Source organism: Cyprinus carpio, chromosome B15 (assembly GCF_018340385.1).
Source record: "Cyprinus carpio isolate SPL01 chromosome B15, ASM1834038v1, whole genome shotgun sequence".
Taxonomy (NCBI): domain Eukaryota; kingdom Metazoa; phylum Chordata; class Actinopteri; order Cypriniformes; family Cyprinidae; genus Cyprinus; species Cyprinus carpio.
In genome coordinates, this window is record NC_056611.1 from 11,228,769 (window position 1) to 11,243,158 (window position 14,390).

Below are 14,390 nucleotides of genomic sequence, written 5' to 3' on the forward strand. Positions count from 1 at the left end.
TTATTTTATTTTAATAATTTAAAATATATAAATATATTTTAGATTTTCTGATTAAGAAATTTCTGTTTTTCTAATAATAATAATAATAATAATAATAATAATAATAATAATGACCACAACACAATATTTTACCAAATACTTTGGATTTATATATAATTGTAAACATATTAATGTATAATCTTACCTTATATAATCTAATAATAATAAGTTTAGGGTCAGTTAATTCATTTTGTTTTATTTTATTTTTATTTTTATTATGATTATCTGAAATAAGGTTATTTGGTTGCATAAATAAATAAATAAATAAATCCACAAATACATACACACATGCATAAATCAATAAATATTTTTTTTATTATTATTATTCTTACATTTAAATTAACTCCAGACTTCAGTGTCTTGTGAGTATATTAAAATATGAATAAAGGAATGATTGAATGAATTAATGAATGATTGAATGAATTAATGATTTTTTTTTTTTTTTTTTTTTTTCTGGAAAAGACTCTCAAAAACACATCCTTTCTAAAAGGATCATTTGTACACTCAGAGCTCAGGGAGGTTCCACCAGGGGAGTGAAAGTCCAATCAGTGCAATTTTAAGCTTTTAGCGTGCCCTTTTCCACCATGTGTTTTCTCACTGTTCATTTGACACCAGAATGAGCTTTGAAATGCTACAGAAACCTGTAAAACCTTGCAAATCAATCTAATTCAAAGTCTTTTTTTATTTTTTTTTATTTTTTTTATTTCACACAACAGGGAATGCATCGCGATGCAGCAGGCGAGAGAAAATAGCCATACTGTGGTCCCTGTGACAGATGCAGCAAAACCAGCCCAGTTCTCACAGCTAAACGGTGACTCCTTAAACAAATGGCACTGCCATGTGCATGCTGTAATAACGGAATGTGCTGGTCCCAAATCCAGCTCTGTGTATTTGCATTTCATTCATCCTGCTCTGTCATATTTGGATGTAACATCACCAATCATCTATCCATAAAGGAGAATACAGGGATGCATGTGGTCATTCTGCAACAGCAACTGCAACTGACTAATATATTAAAACAGGGTTTCTGCAGGTAAATGTAAGGCTTGTTAAAACCAAGTGAAACAATAAATAAATAAATAAATAAATAAATAAATAAATAAATAAATAAAAATAGTATGGTAAATAAACTGAATCGAACACATTATATTGATATGGTCTTTAAAATGATAGATCACCCAAAAATGTAAGTTCTGTCATCATTTAATCATAATTTATATCACCCTTGAGTTGTTCAAAAACTGTATACTTATCATTATTTAAATGTTGCTCTGTATCAGCATTTTTGTCTTGTTTTCCTGTGCAAATATCTAAATATTCTTAAATCAATATACACTGACTTGAAAAAAAAAAAAAAAATATATATATATATATATATATATATATGTGTGTATGTATGTGTCTATGTATGTATGCATGTATGTATGCATGTATGTTTTATGAGAAATGTTTTATGTTTCATGATATATTTATGGATGTTAATATATTTTATTGTATTTATTTTTTTATGAATTTGACTATGAATTTAAGACTTTCTGATCTGATTTAAGACATTTACGGCTTTGTGTAAGGGCTAATTAAGCCTTTTATGACCAGCATGAAACCGTGGAATAAGTCAGAATAAGCAATTTTGTCATTTGAAAATCCCATCAAACCCAATATGGCAATAAAGAAACAATATGATGAAATAACACAACTCAGATGGTGATCATGTTGAGGGGCATTAAAAAGAAAGAAACATATGTTTGCTATAACAGCACACACAGATTAATTAAGACCGGTTATTAAATAACCACCTGCACCTGACATGACTCAAATGTTTTCAGGCTGCAGATGCTATAGGCCATACAGCACAAGAACTCATCTACAGGCCCACCATGGCCCCCTACCTGTGGACAAGAATAAGACATTATAAGCTTTGCAACTTGACATTCAAAACTCCTCCAAATTTTGGACAATCATAAACAGGCATATATGCAATGCATGGGAATTAACCAAGTGGGGTTTATGTTCCTTTTAAAGCACAAGTACATTAAAATTGCACCATCTGATCTGATATCAAACACTGTTTGTCAACGAATTTAGGAAAAGAGTGATTACACATTTCACCTAGCATCATGATGATCCTCACAGTACATTTTTGCATGTGAATGAAATCCACATGAGGATTAAAAACAAATAGCATGATTTTGATGACCTCCCACTGACTCAGAATACAGTATTTTACATACATTGTGTCCAGGTATTGAACATATCTTTGCTGTTAGATTATATCAAGAGGTCTGGTGCACTTAAAACCAGTATTCATCTTTAAAATCACAAGCAGAAAACCCCTGTACTATCGCAGTATAAACGTGGGCAGAACATCTTGTGATGCAGAAAAACCTATCAGGGTGTGCTGCCACCATGAGTAAAATACCTTGTCAGGCAGAACTAACCCACAACCCTAACCCTAACATTATAAGAACGCTTATATAGCATACAGTTTGTCTAAACATTATTTTGCATCAGTTGAATCACCATTTTGCAAGACCCAAACCTTCAAGTAATTGCATATGCAAATAAAGAGGAGAAAGTGAGCTATCAAATTCATGATGGGAAGAATCGTGGCTCTGGTGCATTGCTGACCATTACTCAGCATCCATGCAGAGAAACACCTCGAGATCATTGCATCTGGAAGAACATAATACTGCTAATTTATTAAAATAGCTTTATAGTAATCAGAACCCAAACTGAACCCAAAAGATGCGCAAAAACGCGCTGGAAATCAAGAAGAGAGAAATAGTTTGCGCTGCACCGTCAATTAATCGCAGAAAGTGAGTATTTTTAAGAAAAGGTTACCTTTCCACAACGATGCTCCTTCTCCTCCGGTAAAAAGTGAAAGCCGGTGGTCGTTTAATGAGGACGGAGTGGGATAGCGCTAATTAAAGCCGGGGGGAAATATCAGACAGGTTCGGTACGGTTGCACAGTACCTTAATGTTCTTCACAATGTGCACCAAAAAACAAGCTTTCATTTTCTTCACGGAGCGCGATTTTTCCTCTACTTTTGCTTTCGCGCACAAATAGTTTCCATTCTTGTGCTCGACCCTTCTTCCAAGGTGCGGCGAATCAGATATCTAGTTTCCTTGGCTTTTCAGTTTCACCTTGCAATAAAGAATACATATCCGTATGCTGCTGAAATACATGACAATCTAATCCGTCAGAGGTGTAGATCCTCGAGAAGGAAGCCTCTTGAAATATCATCCTGATAGATGGGTGAGTTAGAAGACAAATACGCACGAAGCGTCTGCTCGTCTTGGAGCACGCTGAAGAGTGGGCGTTATAGGGGTAGATCTTCACTGCTCACTGCCAATAAGCATGCATGCCTCCGCCTGAAGCGCTGCTCCTTAACATGCACACAAACAGGCGTTCTGTCAGCGCGGATGGCAGAAACTTGTGACTTTGAGGTTGGTGAGAGGAGAACTCAAGTCAGGCGAAACTAACGGAACACCACAAGGGGAAATATGTAACGAAACACCAACGGAAACCCGGCACAGGGGTTTGTAAATATGAAAATAAAAATAGACGCGCCCGCGCACGTTGAGTGGGTTTGGTGCATTCGATGCGGACAGGCCATGGCGTGGCCCAAAAAAAATATAGTTATTAAATATTAAATGAAACGATAATCTGACCATAATTTGGCGCACGCTGATGAGAAATGCGTTGCAGCGCGCGCAAAGCCATTTCTTCGGCCAGTTGTCCGTCAGTGGTTTAGGTTTGTTTCAGCACCCTCCGCAGCCTCGTCGGACAGCGCACGACGAACGGTCTATGAGAGTATTTGCTTTACTGGTGCTAACAAACCGCCAAAAGATTAATACGTTTGTGATGGCCCCCCCCCCCCCATTCGTTTGTAACAATAATGGATTTACCATCTATACGCGTCTCCGGTAGGGATGGAAATAGTATAAAAAATATTGCCATATTTATTGTAGGCCTATTTTATGGTATTTAGAGCCCTATATTTATATTATTATTTATGTCTGTTTAGTTCACGATATAACGGAAGCCTATCTAGCTCTATCTAAACTATCTAATCTATCTATCTATCTAGAACTCTATACTATAACAATCGTCATCGGTTGTGTCTATCTATCTATCTATAAAGATATCACGGGCGATCACAAAAACACAAATATAAGATCCTATCTATCTATCTATCTATCTAGTGGGAAATCGAGGACCGGTATGGAGAGCTATTTCTCACTCCCACGGCTCTCGGCCCCGCCCCCCCTCGTCCAATTGCATTCTATATAGATCATTGGATCAATCTGTAATGCACTCGTTCAAATAACTGCTACTATGATGTCCACCTACAGGCCCCCCCCGCCGATAAAAAGATAAAGTGGTTGGTTTTGTTTCATAAATAACCGTGTTTGTTGGCCTGTTTGTAACATAAGTTTACCGAGCGCGTCTCCGTTATATAGTAATATACGATATATATATATCGATCTATATCTATATATCTATCTACTATATATATATATATCATATTCCAGATTATCTATCACCTTACAGGTATAAAATAAATAAATAAATAGTTTTGTTATTACATACAGTATATTCTGTTTGATAAAACTGCTAGTCACATGGTGCACTTACACTAACGTATATGTTTTATTCATCTAATGGATGCCTATCTGTCTTTCTGCCAGTTAATTTATCTTTCTTTATTCGTCTTGCTTACCTTTGTAGGCATTGTGACTAATTAAAGAGGTCAACAAAATTCTAGTTGTTATTTAAGTATGCCATTTGCTACCCTTTTTGTTGTCGCAGGTACAGTTGTTAGACTTTGTTCCCACTGCATGTTTGTTTGATTTAGTGACCTTGCACTTATTTCCCAAAACACATTTATGTAAACAAATCAATATTTACAATGAGCAAACTTTAGTTATGCTCAGAGAGGAACAACAATTTATCCAAGATGAAAAAGAAGAAAGACAACCAAATTCAATCACATTTGAAAATAAGATACATAATAAATCGCAGCAACTTTATGTGCATCACATCATTCAAATTCACCATGCAGAAAGCAGATGTTAAAGTGCAGGCACACATTGATGAAGGCAGTTGCATGACAACAACAAAAAATATTCACAACGTTACAACTGTACTCTAGATCTTGAATCAGCTGGACTAGATTTTTTTAAGGTCATAATTCACCTATTAGACCTTATTTTAATAAAATAAAATAATTATTTGTCATTTATTATTTACACCAATATAGTGTCTTCCGACATGTTTACCTCATGTTATTGTGAAAACCTAATATCCTCACACTTTTGGGACTTTAGGAATGTCATTTAACCTCACGAGACCTTGAAAGAATAAAGAAAACGGATGTGAAATCCCACAAAATGGAGGTCTGGTGCAGGGATGAAAGAGACAGCATGCCTGCTGCACTACTCCTTAGAGACATTAAAAGCGATTGCCGGCTGATAAAGAGAAGTAGGAAAGTCGATAGGAGACTGAGAGGAAAGAAAAGCTGAAGGGTTTAGTGTGAAAATACACAAACACTCCGGAAACAAAGCAGATGTCTAAAGGGCCCATCACTGAATCACAAAGAAAACAAGAAGGATAAAAAGTGAAACAGGTAGTGCGTAGAAATAATAGAAAGACAAGAAAGAAAGGAAAGGACCGACTAAGGTAAAGCTGAATAATTGATAATAACTACCTTGTGGGGTGTCAGATGTGGGGAAAACGGAACAAGACCATTCTAGGCATACGTGAAAGTCAGTTTTAAACAAGGCATTTATTCTGTGTCAAATCAGATTTATTTTTATTTATTATTTTTTTTCTTGGTTTTCTATTTCCTGTATATTTCAGGTTCCAACTATAATGGCTTAGAAACTGTTTTTCCAATCGAATAACAAATAAAAACTACAACCACAGATGTTTGACTTGTTTAGGTAAATTTATTTATTTATTTACTTCCTTTCTTTCCTTCTGGAATTGCTAACTTTTGCCTTTGAGTGATGTTGCATCCGAACAGTGTTCTGTTTGATTGATTGATTGGTCGGTTGGTTAAATTTAATCTGTTTAGTTGAGAGTTTGTTCCACCATACTTAGTATGATAAGTCTTAAGTTATCAGTGTAAATATCTTAACATACTTTTAAAAGACAATTATGAATTAAGCTTATGGGCATACTTATCAATCCTCATTTTATGAGAAATTGTATCTTAATTGGCACAGTGGTTCCACAGCGTGCTTCCTAGCCCAATTACTTTTTATTACAATAACCAACCCTGCAGATTTAGGGTGGTAAATACTATATAATCAGTGGCCATTATTAGATTATAAAAACTTTCACTGGATCTAATTTTAACAACCAGTTTGAGGATGACAGACAATGAATAATAAATTATTTAATCACATCTAAAATAAAAAGTTAAATGAAGAATGAAGAGGTTTGAGATTAAGATTGCAACTCATACTGAAACTGGGCATTACTGTACTGTAATTTACATATGGATATTTCTATCTATCTATCTATCTATCTATCTATCTATCTATCTATCTATCTATCTATCAATCTATCTATCTATCTATCTATCTATCTATCTATCTATCGGTCTGTCTGTCTGTCTGTCTGTCTGTCTGTCTCTGTGCTTTACAACAAATGTGGTACTTCCAGAGTATATTTTTTTTATTTTTTGGGGGGAAATTCTTAACATAGTTTTCTTATCATTTGATACATCATGCCAGTGTATTTACATAAGATGCACAACTTTGTGTATACAAACAGGTCAGGAAAGTTTCAGACATTGTCCAGTTCACAGTGCGGGGCAGTCACTGCAAATCACTCAGACCAAAACGGACACTGCAGCACTGCCTCAGAGCATTTTAAATATCAATCATACGTATACAGATGGATCAGCGAGGGAAGGCAGGTGTGTGGAAGGTGCCTGCTGCCATGTTAGTAATCTGTTTGAACAGTCTCAACCCTTAGGCTGAACATCTTGCCAGTATCTCTTTTGGTTTTACATATTAGAAGCAAACTCTTCTGGTGTGCAAATGTGCTATCTGGAGCAAACTTGTATGGGTGTTTGCCAAGATCTATCCCTAGCTTGTTTGTTTGTTTGGTTATTCATCAACACAAACAACAATTCACACAAACATCCATTCAAAACAGTGACTCCCAAAACTGATGGTTACTGTATGTGTACATAATTGTTCAGTCCAACTTCTGAGCTAATAGATTACATTATTTTGTAATATACTACACTTTTTGTCCAGACTGTTGTCCTGATTTGCAGTCTGGACGAGTCGATGCTAGTCGCTGAAAGTCACAGTCAGTCTACATGGGCACAGCTTCAGACTACGAATCTGACCATTCAGAGGATATTGAACATGTTTGATATTTTGAGCCAGTTTTGAGCCATTACAAGACATATAGGTTGGTTGGTTATATACTTCTTTACTTAGATTTACTTAGATATCATTACATTTTACTATAAACTATTTTGTTTTTTGGAAAAGAAAAAAAAAGTTAGCATTTAACTGATCAAAAATACAGTAAAACTGTAGTATTGTAAAATATTATTACTAAAATATTATTAAAATAACTGGATTATATTTTAATATAATTTAAAATGTAATTTATTCCCGTGATTCAAAGCTAAATTTTCACCAACTAAAAAATGGTTTTAAATGGATTTTACACAAGTGCCTAAACTTTTAACAGTACTGTAGCTTTGCAGGTTTCTTGAAGCATCTTGGATATGTTGCCACAGACACTGTCTTTAATGTCACAGTTTAACATGTTTTTGCTGAATAAAAGTATAAGACTGTTAAAAAATAAAAATAAATAAATAAATAAATAAATAAATAAAAACTTTTGATTTGTAGTGCATGTAATGGTATATTTGACATTTTATTTTCCTCCAAGGTTGTAATATAGCATCTCTCCCATTTTGTCTACCAAGAAATAAAGCAATATTTCACTCAAGATTTTGCCTTAAGATTCTTTACAACATCTAGCCTGAGACATCTCTTGATGGTGTAATCCCCTTTCTGTCTGGTCATTTTAGGTCTCAGGTATGCTGAAGCCCCTGGAGTGGGGTAATGTGTGCTAAATGCTGAAGCAGCCATGGGTACTAACGCTTGCAGTGCCTGTTGTTGTCAGCATGGACTGAACTAACCCTTGGATGCCGTCCAGCTGAGAGGGTGTCAGTGTACTGAAAGCCAGGCTTAATCTGTGGTACTGAATATCAAGGACCCTCTCAAAATCCCACCAATTGCCCAAGGATCTGTACAGTGCCCAAGTTTATACTGTGCATCATGCATCTTAAAACACTCTTCCCATCTCTGGAGTAAACGGATGAAACATAACAGGCTTTACACATACACTTTTGCTCTAAATCTGTCTGACGCAACCCATCTTCAGTTTGATCTGCACTGATACAAGCTGTGAAAACATATAAAGACCTACTTTACTATACTATATACTATAGTACACTATATACTATACTCATCACGTGGCAAGATGGTGCCTGTGTCTGCTACTGTCTGTCTACTGTGTTAGGTCCTACCTGTCCTGTGCGTCATTCTGTTTTTTCTGTTGCTTCTTAATGATGGACTCACTGCTCAGGTGTATGATCGCCAAACTCTTCTACGTATAAGATCATCAATGGTAGATCATAATATTCCACCACCCTTGGCTAATATTCCACACACACTATTGTCCACATCAGTCCTTTGTCCCTATTTATGCTAAAACATAAGAATACTGGATGATTTTTAACAATAAAAATTGTGTATGGCACAAAAGGCATTTATACTCTGTATCTCATATTTCCTTGATGTCTTGTACCTTTAACTGTGTTAAATATGGTGTCACGTGGATGGGAATATGCATGACGTGATATGCAGATGAGGTTATGTATAGTAAAACTAGGCGTTGTAAGCTCCATATATGGTGATTTCGGGGAGGAGCCGGTGTGGAGATGCACATACGCACATCTTCCCCTGACTGAAATTTATAAAGGGATTTTTGCGCAGGTTCTGACGTACGCATGGTTTTATAAATCTGAAAACTTTTGTGCATACGCAAAATCTAGCTTTTGTGCATACGTACACTTTTAGGATGAAATCTACTGAGAGTTTAATAAATGAGACCCCAGGTCTTTTTGACTTGACCTTAGTTCCTGAAGACATCAGAGGAAGCAGAGGAGAAGGGCTGGGGAGAAGGGCTGGGTTTCAGGTAAAGCTGAGGCTGTCATATAAGCGAGGAGGCATCTGAAAATGGCGTCGATCACTTCAGATGAGCTCAGCCTCTGTATATTCGGCCCATCTGTGGAATGAGTTTCCCTTGTCTACAGCTGACAATGTCAGATTCTCCTATCTCCGTCCTGTCTTCCCAGATACGTTTGTGCAGACCGTTTTCCCGTCGGTGAATGGAGTTCTCGCGTGCGACGGATCGAGTCCCTGTCAACTCAGCACGGTTTCTCACAAACTATCCAGCAAAGTTTTTGCTCTACCTCTCAGGATGGCACTGGTAAATGCTCATCCAATAACTAATAAAACTTTCGTTCTAAATCATATTGTTAAAACCAAAGAGCTGAATTTTTTGTTTATGACTAAAACCAGGGCCGTCACAAGTGGGGTGCGAGGCCCTGTGCGAAGTTGAAGTTCAAGTTACCCGTAAATTTTTTTGTGAAAAGTACTTTAAAAGCGTCTGGAATGCAATAAAGTAATTTTTAAAGCTGTTTTTAAAGCATTTGCTGCATGGATAAATAATAATAATAATAATAATAAAAATTATAATAAAAATAAAAATAAATGGCTATTAAATAATTCACATAGACTATCAGACAAAATTGCATTGCAGCAAATCTTTTGAATGTTAAGGTATTCAGAACAGAGCAACATAAAAATCTGAAAATATAAGCATACAGTATATACAAATATAGGACAAAGTTTTACATATATGCCATTTGTGTTTTATTTTGTATGGAATTAAAAAAAATAAAAGGCATATTGTAATCAGGCCTGTTTAGGCTTTTCCTTAATTTTATATTTTAGACATCCATCAATTATGGTGATAAAAAAAAAAAAAGACTCGCCATCTCCTCATTGGATGTGCCTTTAGAGAGAAATGCATGGATTACATAATGAAAGAGTTTCTATTTTCAATTTAAATTATTTTGTTTTAAAGTAGCCTATTATTTATATATATAGTATCATGTCTGAGAGGCAATTTGCTGAGTTTAGGTTCATCATTGTGAAGTGCTCCTGTTCAAGACCGAGACGGCAGAAAGCGTTTTTTTCTTATTTTATAAAAGCACAACATTTTGTTGATATCATGAGTGCATACAAGGGCCTATACTTCGTTAGGTAGATATCGTTAGGGCCTATATTTGAGGCCCATGCAGGGCTCTAATCCACTTCATCCAACGCTGTTTTTTCTCATCTGTGAGCATGCTCTTGATATATGTATTTTACCATTTTGTTAAGTTTAAAATGTGACACATTCATTCTGCTCTCACTGATCACCCCCCCTCCCCATTATGTACTGCATAATAATAATAATAATAATAATAATAATAATAATAATAAAGCAATTAAATAAATAAGAATGCTAAAATAAGTTCTAGGTTTGTAGTTAAATATGAAGAGTTCAGATGCAAAAGCCCCTAAGTGCCATCTAAAAATTTATTCTAAAATTCTAAAATCTAATTGCCATTAAAGTGAAATTACTAAACATACACATAGGAGCCTGATAAAAATGCTCGTTTTAGAAAAAAATTTCAAACGGCACTTAGAGGCTTTTGGAACTGAACTCTTCATATGAAGTAGTAATAAATTTACACTATTTTAAATTAATATTTTATTTTAAAATGTGCACATTCACTCTTATTCGTATGTCTTATAGTCGAAAAACGCAAACGTCTCTTGTCACATTCATTTTTGATTTACATGAATCATGATCACATATTTTCGATTCGAAACTGCGAAATTTAATAAAAAGTTAAGTAGTTTGCATCACTAGACAGTCTATTACTGTCGGTCACTGAACATTTTTATCGTGAAACAATTTTCTAATACAGTACTACTTGCATCTTTCCACAAACTCTCATTGCGTTGTGACATTAAGTCCCGCCTTCTTTGATTCGATTGGCCATCTCGATTATTTTGCCATTGACGAGTGCTGTTGGACCACTGAGGCAGACCAGCCTAAAAGTTTAACTTTTAAAACTTTTTGTCATCCTGACATATCAGGAGTCTTATATAAGAGTCTTATACTGTCTATCAGCTATGACTGTTTTAATCTTTCGAAGGACAAAATGGGTGGAAAATCAAATAATAATTAGATATAAACAACATCAAATGTAGGCAGGAGCGAGGCAGGAGCGAGGCCCTCTAGAGGCGCGAGGCCCTGTGCGGTCGCATACTTGGCTCAGCCCTTGCGACGGTACTGACTGAAACTTGGCAGAGAAATTTGGAAAATGATCCCCTTAAGGAAATTTGTCCAAAAGATTATACATTTATTAGTCTGCCTAGACTTTCAGGCTGTGGTGGAGGACTTGATGCTGTGTTTAGAAACTGTTTTTTTTTTTTTTTTTTTTTTTCTCTCTGTCAGATGGTAAATGTTGGGTCTTTTACCTCTTTTGAATTGCAAGTGATTCAAGTTGGTCATACAGGTCCCTTTTAATGTATTTTCATTTATCGTCCTCCTGGCCCAAATAGTCTTTTAGATCTTGTTTTCAGTTTTGGTTGAAATATTGGTTCTGTTTTGTCTGAAGATATTTTTATTTCAGATCATACTTGCATTTCACTTGACTGATTTTGTAATTTAGATTCATTTAGTAATTTGTAATTTAGATCTATGTTGTGGAGATGCTGTGTGTCTCATTGTGAAAGCGAAACTACTTTGTTGGAAATACAACAAATTTGCGCTGTGAATCGGCTTTCACCATGGACGAAGCAGAGTCCAGCCCGGGGTTGTCACATGTGGTTGCCACAAGCCCACCTGCCGGTCCTTCATCGAATCCGCCGGCTGTCGCTCACTCAAGCCGGCCTCCACTCACTCTAGGAAGCCGTGTGTGAAACTGTGTTTCGTTGTGAAAGCGAAACTACTCTGTTTGGTCTTCCAAAAGAGAACAATTCAAACCAAATATTGAGATGTGTGCAACACATTTTATGGGTGACTGTTTCCTGATCCTGGAAGAGTAGACTACAATGCCGTCTGTTCTGACTCACAGACTTAAGTACGTTTAAAAGAATTTGCCACTGATGATTCAAACACGAGTTTTGAGCAGTGTAGAGTAGCACTTGTTGTTTATCATTTCTCCAATCACAAATGCAGATATGATTTTATGTTTAAGCGGCGCGATGCAACACAGTGTGTAAAAAGACAGTATAACTCATTATAATCAGTAAATGTGTCCTCACTGGATGCAACAAATGCCACGTTTATAATGCGATTTAATGTTTTTGTCTGTTCGCTCTGGTGTTCGGCATGACAGTATGGTGAGGGACGCAACATTTCCATCACACACTAGAGGTATTTGGCCAATAACAACTCACTGGATAGCTGGCCAATCACAGCACACCTCGCTTTTCAAACTGATGAGCTTTGTAAAAATTGATGCGTTTTTTGGATCACAGTTCATTCACGGAGCTAGTTCACTATCAGCATTTAAAATAGCTTTTAATGGATTTTAATAACAAGGTTAAGGATACCATAATTAAGTATTTCTCTAATTTAATATCTAGCAGCAGACATAATCCCAAAATTTAGTTTGACATAACTATACATAACGTTGTCTCTTCTCCATCACATGCGGTTCAAATCTCTTTAGTTGATGAGTGCAACAGTTAAAAAAGTTTTTTTTTTTTTTTTTTTTTTTTTTTTTGTGGATAAGAAAAACAATATACAAAATAATATTACTCTCTCTCCTTCACTTCAAATACCTTGTGTCTCCAGGCCAGTAAGCTTGGAGAAGTTTTATTTTATTTTTACCCCAATAACAATTGGTGATCTCACTAAGATAGTTAGTTCTATGAAAAGTTCTTCTAGTCCTCTGGATGTAGTACTCACTGTCTTGTTTAAAAATGTTATTGACACGATTGGTCCAGGTGTGTTATCTATAAGTAATAATTCATTAACAACTCATTTAATAATAATAATAATAATAATAATAATAATAATAATAATAATAATAATAATAATAATAAATTATACATTTTATTTATTTATTTATTGAACAGGAAATTAATCAGCATATTAAAATTAATTATGGAGTAACAACTGGAGTAATGTAGCAGAAAATTCAACTTTTACCTTCACAGGAATAAATTACATATCTATAATTACACTGACCCCAACTTTTGATCAGTTATGTATATTTGCATGATGGAAAAAAAAAATTATATATATATATATATATATATATATATATATATATATATATATATGTATACATATATATATAGTGTGTGTGTGTGTGTGTGTGTTAGTGGATGTATATTAGCAGGAATGCATTTTATTTTTTTGCTGCTTCAGTGCATCTGCATTACATACATACCAAACCCCACCACTGCTTACAGCAAATCATTTTAAAATTAATTTACAGTTTTTATTCATTTTATAATAATACTGTTTAAATACAGCATTTTGGCTTGGGGGTCACAGCTCCCCCAGACCCTCATAGTGCCAACCATGGAGTAACTAAGAGACTGTGTATAAAAAAACCCTCTACACATCCTTCAGATCTTCAACAACCCACATGCACAGAGTTTGAGGGAATATAACTGAATACATTTTATTCATTTTAATTGAAATTTCCAGCAGTCACGCCTCAGCGGTCAGAACACGGCCCCCTGCTAGGTCCTGTGGCGCTTTGAAACCCTTGAACCTTCTCATCAGAGTTGTTGTTGTTGTTGTTTTTTTGGTTCTCAGATGTTTTTTGTTCCATGTAGAATAAACCGTGCATGTTGCATTGTTGATATTATCTCCCAGTTGTGTCATTTTGCTGCAGTTCCTGAACAGCGTTTCCCAGCTATCAAAGAATTCAGTTATGGCACTTTGATGGCAGAGCTTAGATGAAAGGCCCTTTTCTGAACACTTTTCTGCGACATAAGAAATGAGAGAATGTTTAAGGCAAAGACAAAAGCTTTAAGTAACGATTCCTTCAGGGTATATTTTCTCAACTGCACCCTTTTCACAATAGAACTTTATTAATGTGAAAAGCCCATTGTCTTCTGTAGGCCTACTCGTCAGAAACGGAAGACAAGGATTTATCCATTTACGGTTATATAATCCTCTTACGTAATAATACTTCTATGTATTGTTCCTGAAATATTTCATA

At 35.3% G+C, this 14,390-nt stretch overlaps 1 protein-coding gene across 2 annotated transcripts in view; it reads right to left on the reverse strand.

Moving 5' to 3' along the window:
• The window catches only part of LOC109093601 (leucine-rich repeat and fibronectin type III domain-containing protein 1-like protein), a 119,844-nt gene extending 116,352 nt beyond the window's left edge, over positions 1 to 3,492 (reverse strand). For both annotated transcript variants that reach the window (XM_042739206.1, XM_042739205.1), the window contains exon 1: positions 2,881 to 3,492. The gene's annotated coding sequence lies outside the window, so the exon portion shown is untranslated. The remainder of the gene's footprint in view (positions 1 to 2,880) is intronic.
• Positions 3,493 to 14,390: the final 10,898 nt, after the last annotated feature.